The sequence below is a fragment of the Conger conger genome, chromosome 19 (genome assembly GCF_963514075.1).
Source record: "Conger conger chromosome 19, fConCon1.1, whole genome shotgun sequence".
NCBI lineage: Eukaryota > Metazoa > Chordata > Actinopteri > Anguilliformes > Congridae > Conger > Conger conger.
In genome coordinates this window covers 10,178,012-10,200,852 of record NC_083778.1, presented here as the reverse complement: position 1 = coordinate 10,200,852, position 22,841 = coordinate 10,178,012, and the positions used below count along the sequence as shown (strand labels likewise).

Below are 22,841 nucleotides of genomic sequence, written 5' to 3'. Positions count from 1 at the left end.
TGACCATTTTGCTGGGCCTCTATCATCAAGCAACAATTAGCACTTTAAGGTGAGGTCACACAGTCCCCTCCAAAGGTATTGGAGCATCAAGGCCAATTCTTCATTATCATTAACTTCTCTTCCTCTGCTCTCTACGTAATCGAGGGGCCATGGTCCGCATGGAATTTATATTTCATAGGCAAACTATTTTGCTGTTCAAAACGACCTGGATAACCTGTCAGGAGACTACGGTTAAACCTGGCACTCCGTGCATTGATGTCCCTTCTCAATCAATATAAAAAATAAAACGGCAACTTAAGCAACGAATGCTTGAAAATCCAAAAATGCAAAATATTCCGTTCATATACTTTGTCAGGTTCACCCTTCATCTGTTTTGTCTGGAATCAACAAATGCAAACATTCACTCCGGCTGTAGAAATATTCTCATTTATTGGTTAAAACTTAATTATTACAACTCACCACCGTTCCACCATGCGTACGCTACCTGGTTCTCCTGGGAAATCGCGCGGCTGTACGAGACCACGTCGAAATTAATGAACAATTTGCCCAGCCCCTACTTCTCATTGTTTCTCAAAGTACCTCTTTAAAAGTGGAAGTATTCATACATTTTAACTGGTACGTTACCCCCCAAAAAACCCACAAAGAAACGTGCGTCTTACACGCTTGCTTCGTCCAGCAATTGCTAAGAGAAGGTGCGCGCCTCGGAGACTCGCTTTGTCGCACAGGTGTGTGAGAAAACGAGGTTCCTGAGAGACCGGAATGGCATGGGTAGACTGCGTTTCCCGACGAACTTCAAAATTCGTGTAGGCTACTATTTCGGAGAAGGCTACTGCAGAACAACTTACTAAATACACTTCATAATTAGGCTTCCCCGGCAAAGATAGCTTCGATGTTCAAATTCGACTTTCAAATTCACTCAAAACGTTTTTCTTAGAGAAGAGAACACGTTTTGTGTTTAATTCATTACGTTCCTATTCATGACGGTGAGATTTACACTAATTGTAGGCATCATCTTCATCATCATCTCCTAACTAGCCTAAGAATGCCAGTGGCAAAAATTTTCCAACGATAATTGCAAATACAATTGTTGGAAGCAGCAAGTACACATTTAACAAATACGAGACCTTGGTGACTTTCTTGAAAACACCCAGTTTAAAATGTCATTTTATCTAAATTAATTTATCTAGTTAAAATACACTCTTAATGGATTCAATTTTTCACCTTTCCCATTTTATTTCATTTCATAAAATGGATGTTCAAAACACATTTAAACACATTTTTAGGAGATTAATACTGCTAAATAAATTCATAATATCAAACATTCTAGGATTTCATGCACAAATAAAACTCATGGCCAGCATGTCGAAGCTTAACTTTTACTGACAAAAGCAAACCGTCTCCTTTTAAATAACCACAGACTTAGCAAACCCACAGCTGTACAAGTTCAATGACGCTACACATCAGCACAGGTTTGTCCATGCAATGCAATGGAGTTATAATGTTTTACAGTCACTGTGCTCAACACTAAATACCGGGTCAGAAAGTCAAATTACACAAATAAAACATTTGTTATTAGCCATGGATATTGCTTTAAATTATGTATAACAGGATTAATCATTTTAAATTGCGTCAAAATGTACACATGCACGGTTTGGACCTACACAGAATAATAAACTACACATTCCAAAAAAACTAAGGCTTTCTTGTCAGAAACTACCGAAATCATGTTGGCCTCATTCATTTGCCTGCATATTTATTCAACAATACACTTGGCAACTGAAAAAGTAACTCCATTTTACGATGACACTTTAAATACTCCAACAGTTTACATGATTTATTAAATTTTTCATTTTGTAATTAATAGCTACCTAATTGTATTTTACAAACTACCGAAAAAAGTACTATATCTGTTTCTCGACTCGGCTACTAACGGCTTCTAATCAAGAGACCAGTCTGTCTAAAATTAACAACGGGAATTTTATATATTCATTTTAATGGAATACCTAATCGATTATATCAGAATATTCCATTCATTCGAGCTCGAAAACATAAGGCAACAAAAACATACATAAAATTCATGTTTTTCTCATATTTAATCGTTAATATTTCGTACCACGACAGAAACATAACCCCGAATTTCACTGAAAAAATCTGTTACTGCCACTCGTGGCGCCCTAAATTTGCCATCAGAAACCAGCAATTCGACAAAGCTTTCCATTTCATGGCAAAAATGAGCAAAAATGTGAGTGCGATTCAGAAGCATCAAGAGGAACCATGAAGTTATGTTAGCCCTCGGTAAATGCTCTTTATTTTACACAGTGCAAGGTTGTACTTCCTGACAAGTACCAAAACGCTTCATTCTGCCCTCTACTCAGTTGAAACATGTTTTTCAATATTCATAATAAAATGTTTGATTACATACATTGTGAAGTGTCTTTTGTTTTTACTTTGCCAAGTTGAAAAATAAGATTATCCTCACCTCAGATGAGTGTGACTTTGACCACATGTGAACAGGAAGTTGCAGTTGCAAAGGCTTGCAGTTTGTCCTGTCTAGAAATGAGATGGTACTATCCAAATGGGATTTCTGAACGTTAGTTACCTACCTTTCTACTTGATCTTAGGGCTGAACTCCCCGATCTTGGACAGCCATGCTGGCAAGGGCTACAAAGCCAAGCGACTCGGAAGATGAGGAATGGAACCCTAGTCTGGAGAGAAAGCCTGGAACACAAACAGCTGCAATACACCCCGCACGCACGCACGAACACGAACACGAACACGAACACACGCACGCACGCACGCACGCACGCACAAACACACACAAATGAGAAATCGTTAAGCTCACAAGCAAATATTTGGTTTTTCCACTTCCACAAATGTATGGTTGTAAAATAGCAACTACACACAACACAGCACAGCACACATCTTCATAAACGGTGATTCAGTGAAACTACGTGTCAAAACAGAAGGATAAAGCAAAAGGCGGAAGTCTAAGACAGAACAGGTCTTAACAGAAATCAATCAGAAATAAAAGTTGGAGAGTGTGGTCAGGACACATAATCTGGCGGCAAAAGACAGAAACAAAGAGGTTTAGAAACTCGTAACTAACTTGAATCCAAATCCTAGAGACAGGTGGGAACAATGACAGACAGGAAATACATTCAATGATTGGAAAGGCGGAGACATGAAACGAGACTGATGAAACGAATTAACGAACAACCAGGAAACGGACTACGGTGTGCACAGAGGGTAAAAATACACGGAAACGCTAACAACTTCGACAAAGCTAGATAATGAAAAATACAGAACCTGACTCAATAGGCATGTCGTACATTCACAATGCCACATGTGGACTACATCACTACTCTCTAGGCATACTGCTCATTCACAATGCTACATGTGTATCTGTAATATTGTAGTCCCCCTGAAACAAACTCTTATAATATATTGTCCTCTAGGGTCCTCTTCACACTTGTCCCTGTGTTTGATCTGCACTGTACATCGCTCTGGATAAGAGCGTCTGCTATATGCTTCGTAATGTAATGCAATAAAAGAAACAAAAACAAAAGTTCAAAATGTTTTAGACACAATAATAATAAGCAAGGGTAATTACAAATATAAAGAATAGATGTATAGAGATGTGAAAGGGGTTAACTTGTGAAATATTTGCTACAAGGAATAACAAATGTGGAGTAACCTTTGCAAATGTAACATTTAAAAAAAAAAAGAGTGTTAAATATAAAACTGAGGTATGATTATTAGTATCCTAAAATATTTCATAGCCATACCATTTTACTGTTCAAAACTATCGGGATAACCTGCCAGGAGACCACAACAGAAAATCATCTTGTGCGCTAAACCTGCCACTCTGTGCATTCATGTCCCTTCCATATAAATAAATCAAATAAATCATCCTGGATGAATAAAACTACACCATTAGAAACACATTCTACAAGTGCTGCTCATTTGAAATAATTTGTTTGTAAATTGTTTCCAAAATTGATACTTTCAAAGAGTACAAATTGCATTGTTCCAGCTTCTTCAAAATAATTACCAAAACAGAGATAGATTTGATAGGAAACAGACTCATCAACCTGCTATGATTTCGTTCCTCAGTATTGATTTCAAACCCTAAAAGCACTGTATACCAGACGAGATTCTGTGCATTTATATACTTGGACAAATAGTTTTGCTAAGGCAGCATCTCCTTTTTCATTGTCACTACTGTTTTCATAGTGTTTTGCATTGCTGGTTCATCGTCATTAGGCACCATTCCCGTCACTTTAACTTCCATCAAACAAACGACATTATTTTAGAATGCGGGGAAAGGCCTACCGGCATTTCGTAAGCAACGAATATTCCGTTCATAAGTTTTGTCTGGAAGCAACAAATGCAAACATTCACTCTGGTTGTAAAAAATACTCATTTCACATCGGCTAAAACTTCATGACAACAACTCCATAGACTCACCACCGTTCCACCACGCGTACGCTCCCTGGTTCTCCTGGGAAATCGCGCGGCCATACCATCGCGTGAAAATAGGGGCGTTTCCACGTAGACAGGGGTGGTTTAATGGGAACGACAAACACAGGGAATTTTATCGACACTGAGTGGTCTGCAAAGTGTTGAATATGTTGGTTTGTTTTGAGTATGCTAATTTGGTTAATTCATGTGGTAAAAACATGTGTTGTTCAGTTTATTGAATAGTGCTAGAGTTGGGGTTACCTAGTGGGTGGGGCTACAACAAACCTTAGCCTATATTAGGTCCCATGGCCAGAATACGGGAGTATGGTTGAGAGAGAAGGTACGGTCAGACCTTCTCTCTCAACCTCTAATACCAATTCATTAAATGTTTAATCTTTCCCCATTTTATTTCATTTGATATAACTGATGGTAAAATCAATGTATGATCTTTGCTCTTAGTTAGAACAAACAAGTTTGCTGCGTTTTTTCTGAATTCAGCAGACCCCTTTTTGGGGAAACTTTTAAAAACAAACGAAGACATCGACAAACTCCTACTGTCTCAAATATTAAACATAGAAAAGATGGGTTGAGCCAGCAATCAATCACACAAATTTAAAAGTCAAGTTATAATCTTTCAAAGCATCTAGCATCTAAATTAAAACTTAAGCTTGCTGACCAGAACTTTAACTGACAAAAGCAAACCGTCTGATTTTAAATAACCACGAGCTTTCAACAAACCCACAGCAGTCTACAAGTTCAATGACGCTCCACATCAGCACAAGTGATCCAGGATTTTTTCATTAATTATTATTCGTCCACGCAGTTATACTGTTTTGTCAATGTCACTGTGCAAATTACAGAAATATCACATTTCTTATGCAAGCAAATGAATGAGACCTACATGATTTACTACGTTTTTGACAGGAATGCCTTATCGTTTTCTTGGAATGTGTAGTTTATTATTCTGTGTAGGTACAAACCGTGCGTTTGTGCATGTGCACAGTTTGAAACTGAAAATGATAACTAATCCTGTTGTACATACTTAAAGCCAAGGCTCATATTCATTCTACAACATTATATATAATATATATTGGCTTCTGAAAGCATTAAGAAATCAATCCGAAATAACTCAATTTAACGGTCACACTTTTGAATATTCCTACACTTCACATGATTTATTACATTTTATTTTACAAACTACCGAAAAAACTATATCTGCTTCTGGACAACTAATGGCTTCAAATTAAGAGACCCGTCTGTGTAAAATTATCAACAGGAATTAAATAGTTAAATTAATTTAAATGGAATAGCCTAATTACAACGTTTGTTGAAACCAAATTATTTCATTTCGGCATACATTTTAACCGGCATATATTTAAAAAAAGAAACTTACCACACAAAGAAACGTGCGTCTTTCCCGCTTGCTTCGTCCAGCCATTGCTAAGGGAAGGTGCGCGCCTCGGAGGCGCGCTTTATAGCACGTGTGTGTGAAATTCACTCAAGACGTTTTTCTAAAAGAGAACACGTTTAGTGTTGAATTAATTACGTTCTTTGTCGGCCTCTTATGATTTACCCCAAGTGATATTTCATTTTTATTCTGTTCTGTTACACTTCAGCTGCATTTTTACAGCTACGCTTGTTTGGATTAATTTCCAAAGCCTCATAATTCAGCTACTGAAAATAGGATACTTCAAATCGGTGACATACGATATTCATGAGGGTGAAATTGACACTAATTGTAGGCCTCCTCCTCCTCCGCCTCATCATCATCTCCATCTCCATCTCCATCTCCATCTCCATCTCCATCTCCATCTCCATCTCCATCTCCATCTCCATCTCCATCTCCATCTCCATCTCCATCTCCATCTCCAGTTCAAATAACACCAATGAATGCCGTTATGCTGTAGCGTAGTGGTTAAGGTAAATGATTGGGACATGCAAGGTCGGTGGTTCTAATCCCGGTGTAGCCACAATAAGATCCACACAGCCGCTGGGCCCTTGAGCAAGGCCCTTAACTCTGCATTGCTCCAGGGGAGGATTGTCTCCTGCTTAGTCTAATCAACTGTACGTCGCACTGGATAAGAGCGTCTGCCAAATGCCAGTAATGTTATGATTTATCATTACAATATGCAATATGCAATAACCAACTTCAAAAACGGGATGCCACAGTTGTTCTGGAAAGGATACTTTGATTTTTTTTCACAACCCCTAATTTCACTGTAAAATAAAATGTTGTTGCAGGTGGATTCACATCCTGAATACTACTTTGCCTCTCCTTCATTACTCCTACCACTGTGAGCATTTGAGCACCAGCTCCAAAAAGGTTGAAAACCCCTGTGACAATGGATGGTGATGAAGTCTTACATTAAAAAATGATCCTCTTCCAAAGTAATTGGTGTCAACTTATTTATTTACCCTAAAACATTCATGATCTAAACATATCATGTTGTTACAATTAATTGGTTTCCACAAAACTATGCATTAGGAGTAATGTTACATTTATTTGACTAGTTGGATACATTGGGAGTTAAATGCATGTAAATGAATGAAAACTTTGAACGTTAGGTTGTCTCATTGTGAACAAGTGATATGGTTCAGCGAACAAATGATTTTTGGTTCATGAATATTGTATACAAGCAATTGAAAAAAGTGTTCAGTTTTTGATTCTCCGTTTTGAGTTTTGTGTCTACAGTTTTGAAAAATGACCTCAAGGTTCTGAAATTAGTGTCAAAGTGATTGTAAAAACCTAAATTATTTGATGCGAACAAAATGCAAGGTTAACCATGTTGGAAAAAAGGTATCTTTAGCATGAAATTGAGTTCTCATGGAACACAGAGTTTTATTGTATGTGACACAAACAGTTGGGGGAACTGTGTTTTGTGTGTGTGTGTGTATGTGTGTGTGTGTGTGTGTGCGCGTGCGTGAGTGCGTGAGGAAGTGTGTGAGTGAGTGTCAGTATGTGAGTGTGACAGTGTGAGAGAGGGATTGTGTGTGTCAGTGAGAGAGTGTGTGTCAGTGTGTCAGTGTGTGAGAGTGCGAGAGATGGATTGTGAATGTGTTCATGTGCTTGCTTGTGTGTGTGTGTGTGTGTGTGTGTGTGCGCATGTGAGAGGGCGCGTGTGAGTGAGTGTGTGTGTGTGTGTGTGTGTGTGTGTGTGTGCGCATGTGAGAGGGCGCGTGTGAGTGTGTGTGTGTGTGCGAGAGAGGGATTGTGTCTGTGTGAATAAGTGCATGTGCGTGAGTGTAAGAGAGAGTGTGTGTGTGTGTGCGTCAAATTCATTAAACTTTTTGCTTTGTGATAAATCGGCATTATCTCTTGCAGGTGTGTATAACTTGCCCAAAGTTCACCAAGGTAGGGGCAGGTAGTGCTGAGAGGAGTTTCTCTCTGCCCCAGTGCAGCCTGATGAAAGGGGCTGTCGATGCGCTAATCGGCTCGTCTCCTGCAGTCAGGCTGCATACTCATCTCCCCCCACAAAGCGCACCTGTCCGAGCCGTCTCCCGTCAGCTCCCGTTACCCGGGAAACGATGAGAACCCGCCGCGGCCGAACGGAACGTCGGTCCCCAGACCCAGTACACGGTCCACCCTGACCCCTCTCCCTGTTACTGCAGCACCCCCCCAAACCTGTACACTCTACCAGGAGTGTGCCCATTTTCAAGATGCCTACAGACCTGTAGCCTCACGGATCGGTTGCTTGACTGGGTCCTGGCAGTGTTGTCACAATAAGATCAGTGCTGCTGTCGGGACCTTGAGCAAGGCCCTTCACCCTGCATTGCTCCAGGGGGGGATTGGCCCCTGCTTAGTCTAATCAAATGGATAAAAGCGTCAGCTAAATAACTGAACTGTACTATCTCTTTTTTTGGCCATTTTTACCCCCTCCTCTTGCCACCTTGAGCTGTATATCATTTCTGGATATATATAAAAAAAGGTCTCAAATATCAAAATATAAAATAGTAAAATATACATTTTAAAATATGATATCTGAAAATATATGCAAGTTAAAATTTTATGCTGAAAACATTTTCGAGACGCATTTTAACCAAAGAACGTGGAAGGTCCGGCTCAAGCCACCAGGAGATTGGCTGCTTCTTTCTTCTCCAGCTAAATAAAGGATTGTATTTCGTCTGTTGGTCATTGTGGATTTGGCTGAGGTGCGCTGCAGAATGTCGAGGCGGCATTAGCGCCATGATTGTCCTCGACTGTGCCAGGACTGCCGCTGATGCGGTAATTACTGATTCTGACCGTTTTCCTGCCTGGAGCGGCCTCACCGCTGCCCTCCAGTGGTAACCGGAGGTAATGCCGTTTTGGTGCCAAAAAGTTCTCCTTTGAAGTCCATTCAAAACTATGAATTTCCCTGGTGAAATTATACTATGAGGACGGAACGTTTACAATGCATTTTTTTTAGCCACACAGAAGATGAAGACTTTTCTCATTCCTCTTCATGTCATTTAGGTCACCATTGCTGGTGCACAGAAACCCGCAAAATCAAACATGACAGCTTCCATGAATTAGCTTCATATGCCAGGACAGGGCAGGGACATCTGCCACCTGGACCAATGTTAGAGGCGGGGTGCATGTTTGTTCACTCCATTGTAACCAAGGAACACACATACACAAATACCCACACACACACACACACGTGCAAACACGCATGTAGTCACACATATAATGCACTAAAACATGCACACATTGAAGAAAACACAGATATTACATCACAGTTATTTAGCTGACGCTTTTATTCAAAGTGACTTACAGTTGATTTGACTTTGCAGGCGGTAAATCCCATCTGGAGCAATGTGAAGTTAAGGGCCTTGCTCAAGGGCCCGACGGCTGCACTGATCTTGTTGTGACCACACAGGGGCTCGAACCCCCAACCTTCCAGGTCCAGATCCTCCGACACAGTAACTCTGACACAAGTAGCTTTTGCTCCCTGTGTTCCAGTTACCAGTCTGGCTCCAATCTAGTGTTGAACATCTGTGCTGTCACTCAAACTGGCTTTGGGGGCTGTTGACGGACAGGATTAGTTAGAGTGAACGTCCTGGTGACACCAGTCACTGGCTGAGATGTTCCTTCAGTCCCCGATTGGCTTTTTAGGACGGTGGACACCCATCCGCCAACCCTCCCTCGCCCTGCCCCGTCTTGTCCAAACAGCAGTCAGAGAGTTGGACGTTCGGCCAATGACAATGGCAGACAGCAGGAAGCAACCGGTCTCCCTGAAGCGCTAGCGTTAGCAAGATGCCGGCTAAGGCAGGGACACACAAGAAGGGCTTGTAGACATTTTCAGCCTGTGAGCTGATGTTCTGTGCTCGCTGATGGTGCCGATCGCTAAAAAAACACACGGTTGAAAGTGTCAATCTACAAAAATAATTTTAGTTATTTTGCAGATGCTTTTATCCAAAGCGACTTACAGTTGATTTGAGTAAGCAGGGGCCAATCCCCCACTGGAGCAATGTGGGGTTCAGGGCCTTGCTCAAGGGCCCAACAGCTTATTGTGGTTGCCCTGAGGTTTGAACCACCGACCTTCTGAGTCCCAGTCATGTCCCTTAGCCACTAGGTTACCAACTGGTTTTCCACCCTCCCTTTACCTGGGAGTCAGGTGTGAAGCCAGTCTGGCCAAGCAGTAGCTAATTGTTCAGGTAATTATACCCAGGAGGAAGGAAAACCAAGGATTTCAATTTGAGGGTGAGTTTTGGGGATCCCTGCAATATAGTGTTACAGCATTTGAGAATAAAAAAAACATTGCTCCAATCAAATTATAATAACGGAGGTGATACCCACACCGTGATGCTAATCCATTTACCACTACAGCCATGCTACTGTAGGTTGGCAACCGCTGTTGTAGCCAATGCAGTCTGCCCACCTCAGTACTGCACTGATTACCCATCAGCTTCATCAACAATCTGGGTCTGCGGGGCCGTTCACTTCTCCTAAAAATACAGCACAGATCTGCGGGGAAAAGGATGGCTTATCGATTTTTAAAAAAGTTATTTCTTTGTCCTGAAGCCTTTGAGGCATTTGAGCTGACTGTGTCTTAATGGACCCCAAGGGTCTTTCTATGAAAATTCATCGGTCAATAAGCCAATAAGTATTTGAGAATGAACCTGAGGGAAAGTGTCTGGCTGGGTTGTGTGAGCGCAGGCTGAATCAATAGCTCCGGTGAGGCTGAGTGTTAAATTCTGCAGTGTCCAGGCCAGCGCCTCACCTCCAGGGGCAGATTTATCAAAAAGGCACCCTACCGCATCTTAAAGCAAACGTCATCATCCGATAATCTCTACGCCGATCCGATAATCTCTATCACTCATTACACGCTCCTGTGTTTGTGAAGCGCTGAAAAATCTGCTTTCCGGCTTATCTTTCTGCTCCTTAAATGCCGGGGATCTTCGAGAAATAAACACAAAAATATGTGGAATTGCTCTGTGCGATGTGGAGAAAAACTTCAAGTGATGATTTGCATTTGTTCTCATTACAGCACAATAAATCGAAGTCAGAATTATCGTCATGTGTTGAAAAACAGATGCCTGTTTTGAAACTATTAAATTCTTCTTCACAGCTACATGGCCGTACAGTAAGGACACAGACAACTGACACTCGCATCACAACGGACATTTTAAATTTTTGGCATTTGGCAGGCTCTCTTATCCAGAGCGACGTACAGTTGATTAGACTAAGCAGGAGACAATCCTCCCCTGGAGCAATGCAGGATTAAGGGCCTTGCTCAAGGGCCCAATGGCTGTGAGGATCTTATTGTGGCGACACCGGGATTAGAACCACCGACCTTCCGTGTCCCAGTCATTTACCTTAACCACTATGCTACAGGCCGCCCCCATATTTCCCTATTTGCATTTCAATCCTAAATTTGCAAAAAAAATTAAGGTGCACCAAGCTGGCTAAAGTCCAACGGTGCATTCTTAAATTGGTTAGTGCCTTGGATGGCAGCCAATCGCAGTGGTTGTGTGGGTGTGTGTATGAATGTGTGAATAAGAAGCATTGATTGTACCGCTTTGGATAAAGGCGCTATATAAATGCCAACCATTTACCATTTACCATTTAAATGACTTATTCCTTCTATTTCTTGTCTGGAAACCCAAATAACCTAAAGGAGGTTTTGGAGTGTGCGCTTAGGGACCACTTTCCTGAGGGCAGCAGAGAGAACTGCTTTTTGAGAGAAAATGGGAAAAATCAGAAACAAACAAAATAAAGTATATCTAATCCTCCCTGTCCCTAGATGACTGAGTGCTTCTTAACAGATGGATTCAGGAAGCGATTTGTTCTGTTTGGGAATTGGACCTTTACCCAAAATATCGCACATTTGAGATCCAGTTTGGCTGAACGTATAAACATATAAAACGTATAAATACATGAAATATAAGTTCTGCATCTGCAGATGGCCCTGAGCAGCGTTTGCATGGTGAATGTGTGTAATTGTACTGATGTATATTCTCCATGTGCTGAGAGCTGGCTGGTCTCTGTGGCACTCAGACACACACAAACACCACATCCTTCACAATGAACAGATTAATAACAACCATGAACGTGATGCCTCTCCTCCATCTAAACCATTAAAAAGTGGCATCAGTGGCACATCCATAGATGTGAGATTTTTAATCTTTCAGCAGATTCTTCTTTAAATGCTATCCCAGGGCAAGACCGGTCTGGTCTGTAGGGCATCCGAGGGGAAATTTAAGAGTGTGCCACAGCACAACCAATTTAAAGGCCCATCTCTAGATTCATCATCCAAACCAGCACATAGCCCTGTCCTTAGACCTGGGTCAGGGTGTGCGTGTGTGTGCGTGCGTGCGTGCGTGCGTGCGTGCGTGCGTGCGTGTGTGCGTGTGTGTGTGTGTGTGTGCGTGTGTCTGTGTGTGTCTGTGTGTGTGTGTGTACGTGTATGTACATGTGTGTGTTTGTGTGAGTGTGTGAGTGTGTGTGTGCGTGTGCGTGTGTGTGTTTGTGTGTGTATGTGCATGTATGTTTATGCGTGTGTGTGTGTGTGTATGCATGTGTGTGGTGGGGTCTCCTGCTCACCTGTGAGTGAGCAGTAGCTCCTGGTCTGTAGTCTCTCTCACAGGAAGGGGCTGGGCCACACCGTGCTGCTGATGAGCTGCAACCTTGAGGAAGCTCTGGAACCTCCATCTTACACATCGGGCCGTGCACGCAGACCAAAGGATATCAATAATCTTGAAAAGTTCTGCATGTGTTCTCTTCTCTAACATTATCAGAAATTATAGGAAAAGACTCACAGCTGTCATCTTTGCCAATAGGGTTTGCACTATTTTTTTTTTTTATCCCAGAGGGTGCCAATAAATCATTGGGAAACATGTTTTTTGGGTGAAAATAATTTGTCAGTTGAATCATTTGTAAAGCGGCCGTACGACTGCGTGGAAATTGGAGTGTTTCGCGGACGGACGAGACCACGTAGACGGGGGTATTTTAATGGAAACTGCAAACACAGGATTTTATGGACAGTGGTCTGCATGAGAGAAAAGTGCTGAATATGTTGGTTTGTTTTGGGTTTTGCTTATTTGGTTAACTTATTTGACATAAATGTGCTTAGTTTCTTGAATAGCGCTAGAGTTGGGTTTACCCAGTGGGTGGGGCGACAGCAAGCCTTAACCTAAATTAGGCCCCATGGCCTGTATATGGCAGGACAGGTGAGAGACTGTACGGTCATACCTTCTCTCTCAACCTCGAATACCAATTAATGTAACTTTTCTTCTTTCCCCATTTTACTTATTTTGATATAACTGATGGTACAATCAATGTATGATCTTGGGCGACATGGCTCAGGCAGTAAGAGCGGTCGTCTGGCAGTCGGAGGGTTGCCGGTTCGATCCCCCGCCCGGGCTGTGTCGAAGTGTCCCTGAGCAAGACACCTAACCCCCAAATGCTCCTGACGAGCTGATCGGGGCCTTGCATGGCAGCCAATCGCCGTCGGTGTGAGAGTGTGTGTATGAATGGGTGAATGAGAAGCATCAATTGTACAGCGCTTTGGATAAAGGCGCTATATAAATGCCTGCCATTTACCATTTATTTATTTATTTATTTATTAACTTATGTTGACGCTTAACTGTTACTGACAAAAGCAAACCGTCTGATTTTAAATAACTACAGGCTTTCAACAATTTTCAATCGCTTCAAACTGTGCACATGCACAAACGCACTGTTTGTACCCACACAGAATAATAAACTACACATTCCAAGAAAACGATAAGGCATTCTTGTCAAAAACGCACTAAATCATGTAGGCCTCATTCATTTGCGAGTATATTCATCCTACAATATACTTGGCGACTGTTCGTACTAAGTTATAAATCTAAAATTAATAATTTTTTAATCATTGATACCACATTATATTTTACAAACTACCGAAAAAACTATATCTACTTCTAGACAACCAATGGCTTCAAATTGACACCCGTCTATGTAAAATTATCAACAGTTGTATTCATTTTAATGGAATAGCCTAATAGTTTGCTTATTCAATTAATTTCATATTTAATTGCGAATATTTCGTACCAGGAACATTACAAGGTTTGTTGAAACCAAATGATTTGCTTTCATTTAATTTCATTTTACGCAAACAATGTCGGCTCAGAGTTCTGACTTCGTCACTTAGCCGTCTGCCAAATTAATAAACTATTCGCCCATCCCCTACTTCTCATTGTTTCTCAAAGTACCTCTTTAAAAGTGGAAGTATACATACATTTTAACTGGCATGTAAAAAAATTAAATAAAACTTGCGCTTGCTTCGTCCAGCCATTGCTAAGGGAAGGTGCGCGCCTCGGAAACGCGCTTTGTCGCACAGGTGTGTGAGAAAACGAGGTTCCTGACAGACCGGAATGGCATGGGTAGACTGCGTTACCCGACAAACTGCTAAATTTAGCCCGATTGCAATTCGTGCAGGCTACTATTTCGGAGAAGGCTACTGCAGAACAACTTACTAAACACACTTCATAATTAGACTGCCCCGGCAAAGATAGCTTCGATGTTCAAATTCGACTTTCAAATTCACTCAAAACGTTTTTCTTAGAGAAGAGAACCGTTTAGTGTTAAAATTCATTACCTCAAATCGGTTACATACGATATTCATGAGGGTGAAATTTCCAGACAAATCATCATCACCTCCTGTTCAAATAATACCAATGAATGCCCAGCGATTTATCCTACAATATGCAATAACCAACTGAAAAACGGGATGCTTGTTGTTCTGGAAAAGATACTTTGATTTTTTCGCAACAAAATATTCTAGGATTGCATGAACCAATAAAACTTATGGTCAACATGTGACTGACAAAAGCAAACTCATTTTAAATAACGACAGGCTTTGAACAAACCCACAGGTGTTCAGTGAGGCTACACATAACCAGCACAGGTTATCCAGGATTTTAAAAATTATTATTATTATTATTATTTCTCCATGCAATGCAAAGCATTGGAGAGAAAGCCTGGTACACAAACAGCTGCAATATACCGCGCGCGCGCGCACGAACACAAACACACACAAATGAGAAATCGTTAAGCTCACAAGCAAATTTGTTTTTCCACTTCCACAAATGTAAGGTTGTAAAACCGCAACTACACACAGCACAGCAGGCATCTTCGTTAACTGTGAGGGTAACAGTACATGGAAACTTAGACAAAGCTAGACAATGAAAAATACAGAACCTTACTCTATACGCATGTTGTACATTCACAATGCCACACGTGTACTACATCACTACTCTATATGCATATTGTACAGGCACAAAGCTACATGTGTAGTACATCACTACTCTACAATGCTACATGTACTTCATTTCACCTGCCCAGCCAACCCCTACAGACACTGCAGATAGTCAGACTCCTCAGCCCAAAACAGGTGGACACCAGCAGCAACAACGCACATGACTGCAGCTCGTGTGGGAAGTTTCAGTGTGGAGGGAAACCTTAAACGACACCAGTGAACTCACACTGGGGAGAGGCCGTACCACTGCGCCCAGTGTGGGAAGTTTCAGTCAGGAGGGAACCCTTAAACGACACTAGCGAACTCACACTGGGGATTAATGTAATGTAAAGATAGCTACGGAGTCACTCTAAAAAATATTTTGGTGAAAATCCATTTTCACCGTCATTAAGCACCATTACCTTCACTTTAACTTCCTTCAAACAAACGACATTGTTGTAGAATGCGGGGAAAGGCCTACCGGCATTTCGTAACCAACGAATATTCCGTTCATAAGTTTTGTCTGGAATCAACAAATGCAAACATTCACTCTGGTTGTAAAAAATACTCATTTCACATCGGTTAAAACTTCATTATTACAACTCTGTATAGTTTCACTCACCACCGTTCCACCATGCGTACGGTACCTGTTTCTCCTGGGAAATCGCGCGGCCATACCACCGCGTGAAAATAGGGGCGTTTCGCGGGCTGCCAGTGGACAAGACCACGTAGACAGGGGTGGTTTAATGGAAACGACAAACACCGAGTGGTCTGCAAAGTGTTGAATATGTTGGTTTGTTTTGAGTTTGCTTATTTGGTTAATTTATGTGGTAAAACCATGTGTTGCTCAGTTTATTGAATAGTGCCAGAGTTGAGGTGGGTGGAGCTACAGCAAGCCTTAGTCTATATTAGGTCCCATGGCCAAAATACGGGAGTATGGTTGAGAGAGAAGGTACGGTTAGACCTTCTCTCTCAAGCCCTAATACCAATTAATTCAATGTTTAATCTTCCCCCATTTTATCTCATTTGATATAACTGATGGTATAATCAATACATGATCTTTGCTCTTAGTAAGAGCAAACAAGTTTGCTGCGTTTTTTTCTGAATTCAGCAGACCCCTTTTTGGGGAAACTTTTTAAAACAAACGAAGACATCGACAAACTCCCGTCTCAAACGTGCTTAGCAATCAATCACACAAATTTAAAAGTCAAATGAATAATCTTTCAAAGCATCTAAATTAAAACTTATGGTCAGCATGCTGAAGCTTAACTTTTACTGAAAAGCAAACCGTCTGATTTTAAATAACCACGAGCTTTCAACAAACCCACAGCAGTCTCAAGTTCAATGACGCTACACATCAGCACAGGTTATCCAGGATTTTTTCATGAGTTATTATTATTAGTCCACGCAGTTATGTTTTACTCTATACTGTTTTGCCAATGTCAATGTTAAATTATATTTTACAAACTACCGACAAAACTATATCTGCTTCTGGACAACTAATGGCTTCAAATTAAGAGACCCGTCTGTGTAAAATTATCGACAGGAATTAAATAGTTATATTCGTTTAAATGGAATAGCCTAATTACAAGGTTTGTTGAAACAAATGATTTCATTTCGGCATACATTTTAACTGGCATATATTTTAAAAGGAAATAAATTAATTAAATTAATTGGATTAATTAATGGATTAATTTTCAAAGCCTCATAATTCAGATACTGAAGATAGGATACTTCAAATCGGTTTCATACAATATTCATGAGGGTGAAATTGACACTAATTGTAGGCCTCCTCCTCATCATCATCATCATCATCATCTCCTGTTCAAATAATACCAGTGAATGCCCAGCGACACTTTGATTACAGCGATTTATCCGAATATTTTCATGATCTAAACATGGACTGTTGTTACAAGTAATCCGTTTCCATATAACAATGCTTTCGATGTAATGTTAGTTAAAACACACCATTTTCAAATGTAATTTGTCAATTCAGTGAACAAATTATTTTTGGTTCATGTATATTGTATCCAAGCAATTAAAAAAAATGAATTTTAATTATCCGTTTTGAGTTGTCTATAGTTTAGTTTGACCTCAAGGTTCTGAAATTAAGTGTCAAAGTGATTGTAAAAAACCTCTAATAATATATATTTTAATATAATATAATATGATGCCGTAATTCGTCATTCGGCCTACGTAGCTTTGGCAGTGAAATGTGAATATTGGCTAGTTAGTTAGGTAAACTGGTAAAACGTCTATGTGACCGGCTCCAGGGTGCTCTTCATACAATAATACATTACAAGTAAAATGTACAGGATTCATTCATTCACATAAAATCTAAAAACACAAATAAAACTTGTTGTCAGCCATGGATACTGCTTTAAATTTTGTATGACAGGATTCGTTACTTTTCAAATAATTTTCAATCCCTTCAAAATGCGCACATGCAGACATGCACGATTTGTACCTACAGAGAATAATGAACTACACATTCCAAGAAAACGAGAAGGGATTCTTGTCAGAAACGTAGTGTTGGCCTCATTCATTTACTAGCATATTCATTCTACAAAATACTTGGCGACAGATACAGTTGTTCTGGAAAGGATTACTTTGATTTTTCACAACCGCTAATTTCACTGTAAAATGAAATGTAGTTTTATTGGTTATTATAATTTCTTTTACAATTTAAAATATTTTTTCTTTTTTTAAAACACACTCAATAGCACAAAATAATTTTAACAAAAACAGGCACTAATTTCAAACCTAGACGACAAAATCGGATGTAAATCTGATGTGGAAACAAATGATTAAACAAATAAGAAACTAAATATTGCAAATCTTAACAAAATGTCCCAAAACGGGCAAGGATTTAAAAAAAGGGGGTCCATCTTGCTCGGGTTGAGCAGGTGTTGAGGACCTCTTGCCCCGCTTAGGGGGGGTGGACTATATGACCAGTTCTTTCCAGTGGTCCACCCCCCATTTCTCTCTCGCCAGGGTCTTGTTGATGTGATACATAAATGTTCTAGTGGGGACACACCTATGGGCTGTCATCCAGGCAATGTCTTTTTGTTTATTAGTCAGACACTTGTGTGTCACATTTGCCCAGATCACTTGCGGGTCCAGGTCCAGGTGATTAGCTTCCCGGTGGCTTTGTCTGGGGGAAACACCCTCCCCACATAGAGCAGAATGGGTAGGACAATTGCCTTCAGGACAAGGATCTTACCCGCCGTGGTCAAGGGCCGTGCACTCCAGCTCCTGATTTTATTTTGGACGTGGCGGAGGGCTCCCTCCCAGCTGGTTCTCCCTCCTCCGTCAGCCTGGAAGGTCACCCCCAGGAGCTTGATGGTATTCCTACGCACAGGGAAGGAAACGGTCAGCTCCTCACTCCAATGTGGAGACAGAAACTATTCACTCTTGTCCCGGTTGACCAGGGCGCCAGTGGCCACATAGAAGTCGTCCAACACCTTGGTGGCACAAGTAATGGACCGACTATCTGTGGCGACAATGGAAATGTCGTCCATGTACGCCATCACCTTCAACCGTTCCCCTCCCAGCTCCAGGTAGTGGATAGCCCACCACCCCTGGATTGGCCCCGATGGCCTGGAGGAACGGTTCCAGGTAGATGACGTACAGGAGAGATGCAAGAGGGCACCCCTGCCTGACGCCAGACCGGACTGCGAACGGGCAGAGAGTTGCCGATTAACAACCACTCTGCCCGTTATCTCTGTCAGACAAATTTTTGTCCAGCGCAGGAGGGGGCCAGGAATGTTCATTCTCTCCAGCACTCTCTCCAAGCACACATGACTCACCCGGTCAAATGCCTTCTCCTGATCTAGACTGAGAAGGCACAAGGGGGACCTCCGCTCCCCGGAGTGGATTATTAAATCCCTCACAAGGAGCAGGTTGTCATTTATGGACCTCCCCTGCACACTGCAGGTCTGGTCTGGTCCGATCACCGATGTTATCAGGCCTTGGAACCTCCTCATCAGCGCCTTCGCCATGATCTTATAGTCGACTGAGAGGAGGTTGATCGGCCGCCAGTTGCGGAGGTCCTTCAGGTCCCCCTTCTTTGGGACAAGAGCTACTGAGCTCAGTCTCAGTGAGGTGCCTAACCGCCCCTCCCTGCGCGCAGCCCTGAACACTTCCGCCACGTCCTCTTTCAAGAGGACGGGATTCGGCTGGGATTCCATCAGGACCCGGAGGTTTGTGTGTGTTCAGGGATTGCACGGCCCTGGTGAGCTCCTCAATGCTCAACTCCGCTCAACAAGATGTTATTTGTCACTGTAAAATGAAAGTTACTGTCGCTTGTGGCGTAGTTAGCAACGCCCTTTTTCAAGTCGAATTTGCCATTAGAAAGCAGCAATTCGACAAACCTTTCTACTTCATGGTCACTTGAAAGAAATGTTTTTTTAATATCATTAATAGCTTCTGACCATGTTGTTGAACATTTCAAGGGAATATAGCCTTTTGCAAAAAACAATGAGGCAAAAGATAATTTTATCATCTATTTCGTCAATCTGTGGCAGTGCAATGCCTGGCCTGATCTCCCGTGGTGACATTAGGAAGATTTCCATTTTGGTGGGCAAAACAAAAGGAGAAAAAAGCGGTTAGAGGGTCGTTTGCCTTTCCCCCTGTTGTTCACTTCCATCTGATTTCTTGTGACGACGTGACACCACTAGCAATCTGTAAGTTTCTATTGAAAATTATTTTATTTAACATAACGTGTCCGCTTCCCCAGTGAATGATCGTGAAAAATGTTAGCCAAATTAAATGTCAAAATAAACAAATAAACTGCTCACGTTTTGGCTAGGGAGAGTAGCCAACTAACGCCAGGCTAGCTAATTAGCTTATCTGAAATTCAAAGATGTAGCTAGCTAACATTAATGTCATGAACCTATTATAGGTAGCAAACACCATTCACGTCAGTAACTAGCAAACGTTATATGGTTAAGGTTAACCTTCAGTCCCTATATTACATTAGTAGCTCAGTCGAGTGTTTCGTGTGTGTTTGACTGTTGGTTCAGTTGAGTGTTTCGTGTGGGTGTTCAATCATTCTTTGTGTGTTGGTTCAGTTGAGTGTTTCGTGTGTGTTCAATCATTCTTTGTGTGTTGGTTCAGTTGTGCGTTTCGTGTGGGTGTTCAATCATTCTTTTTGTGTTGGTTCAGTCGAGTGTTTCGTGTTGGTTCAGTTGAGCGTTTCGTGTGTGTGTTCAATCATTCTTTGCGTGTTGGTTCAGTTGAGAGTTTCGTGTGTGTGTTGGTTCAGTTGAGTGTTTCGTGTGAGTGTTTCGTGTTGGTTCAGTTGTGTGTTTCGTGTGTGTTTGACTGTTGGTTCAGTTGAGTGTTTCGTGTGTGTGTTCAATCATTCTTTGCGTGATGGTTCAGTTGAGTGTTTCGTGTGTGTGTTGGTTCAGTTGAGTGTTTCGTGTTGGTTCAGTTGTGTGTTGCGTGTGTGTTTGACTGTTTCGTGTGGGTGTTCAATCATTCTTTGTGTGTTGGTTCAGTTGAGTGTTTCGTGTGAGTGTTTCGTGTTGGTTCAGTTGTGCGTTTCGTGTGTGTTCAATCATTCTTTGCGTGTTGGTTCAGTTGAGTGTTTCGTGTGTGTGTTCAATCATTCTTTGTGTGTTGGTTCAGTTGAGTGTTTCGTGTGAGTGTTTCGTGTTGGTTCAGTTGTGTGTTTCGTGTGTGTTTGACTGTTGGTTCAGTTGAGTGTTTCGTGTGGGTGTTCAATCATTCTTTGTGTGTTGGTTCAGTTGTGCGTTTCGTGTGTTTAATCATTCTTTGTGTGTTGGTTCAGTCGAGTGTTTCGTGTGAGTGTTTCATTACATTACATTACATTATTGGCATTTGGCAGACGCTCTTATCCAGAGCGACGTACAACAAAGTGCATACCCATAACCAGGGATAAGTTCGCTGAAAGACCCTAGAGGTAAGTACAATTTCAACTGCTACCTGTACAACAAAGATAAGGACAAGGGCCTTTTTTTTTTTGTTGAACAAACAAACAAACAAACAGAGCAAAAGTTACCAAAGTTAACTATCCAAACACTGCTTACCTAGCCAACTAAAAATACCGATACACAAAGCAAGTCACAGAGACAACAATTAAGGTTCACAGGGAGGTAGGGAGGGATGGGGAGAGGTGCTGCTTGAAGAGGTGTGTCTTCAGCTTGCGCTTGAAGGTGGGGAGAGATTCTATAGTTCTGACCTCAACGGGGAGTTCGTTCCACCACCGTGGAGCCAGAACAGACAGTAGTCGTGAGCGTGAGGTGGAGGTTCTGAGAGGGGGAGGTGCCAAGCGGCCTGTGGAGGCTGAACGAAGAGGTCTGGCAGGGGTGTAGGGTCTGATGATTTTTTGCAGATAAGCTGGGGAAGACCCTTTAACTGCTTGGAAGGCTAGCACCAATGTTTTGAATTTGATGCAAGCCATGACAGGCAGCCAGTGGAGGGAAGTAAGCAGGGGGGTGACGTGTGAGTATTTGGGAAGGTTGAAGACCAGACGAGCTGCTGCATTCTGGATGAGTTGGAGGGGTCTGATGGCGGACGCTGGGAGGCCAGCCAAGAGGGAATTGCAGTAGTCCAGGCGGGACAGAACCATCGCTTGGACCAGGAGCTGGGTCGAGTAGGGGGTGAGAAAGGGGCGGATTCTCCGTATGTTGTATAGGAAGAACCTGCAAGACCGGGTCACCGCCGCAATGTTCTCGGAAAGGGACAGTCTGCTGTCCATCACCACGCCGAGGTTCCTTGCACTGGGTGACGGCGTGAGTGTGGTATCCCCGAGGGAAATGGAGAGATCCAGATGGGGAGAGGTATTAGCATGTTTCGTGTTGGTTCAGTTGTGTGTTTCGTGTGTGTGTTCAATCATTCTTTGCGTGTTGGTTCAGTTGAGTGTTTCGTGTGTGTGTTCAATCATTCTTTGCGTGTTGGTTCAGTTGTGTGTTTCGTGTGTGTTTGACTGTTGGTTCAGATGTGCGTTTCGTGTGGGTGTTCAATCATTCTTTGTGTGTTGGTTCAGTCGAGTGTTTCGTGTGTGTTTGACTGTTGGTTCAGTTGAGTGTTTCGTGTGGGTGTTCAATCATTCTTTGTGTGTTGGTTCAGTTGAGAGTTTCGTGTGTGTTCAATCATTCTTTGTGTGTTGGTTCAGTTGTGCGTTTCGTGTGGGTGTTCAATCATTCTTTTTGTGTTGGTTCAGTCGAGTGTTTCGTGTTGGTTCAGTCGAGTGTTTCGTGTGTGTTTGACTGTTGGTTCAGTTGAGTGTTTCGTGTGGGTGTTCAATCATTCTTTGTGTGTTGGTTCAGTTGAGCGTTTCGTGTGTGTGTTCAATCATTCTTTGTGTGTTGGTTCAGTTGAGTGTTTCGTGTGAGTGTTTCGTGTGAGTGTTTCGTGTTGGTTCAGTTGTGCGTTTCGTGTGGGTGTTCAATCATTCTTTGTGTGTTGGTTCGGTTGAGTGTTTCATGTGTGTTCAATCATTCTTTTTGTGTTGGTTCAGTTGTGTGTTTCGTGTGGGTGTTCAATCATTCTTTGTGTGTTGGTTCAGTTGTGTGTTTCGTGTGTGTTTGACTGTTGGTTCAGTTGAGTGTTTCGTGTGTGTGTTCAATCATTCTTTGCGTGATGGTTCAGTTGAGTGTTTCGTGTTGGTTCAGTTGTGTGTTGCGTGTGTGTTTGACTGTTTCGTGTGGG

The 22,841-nt window shown here is 41.9% G+C and overlaps 1 pseudogene; it reads left to right on the top strand.

Moving 5' to 3' along the window:
* The window catches only part of LOC133119331 (zinc finger protein 208-like), a 135,151-nt pseudogene that overhangs the window by 44,714 nt on the left and 67,596 nt on the right, over positions 1-22,841 (top strand).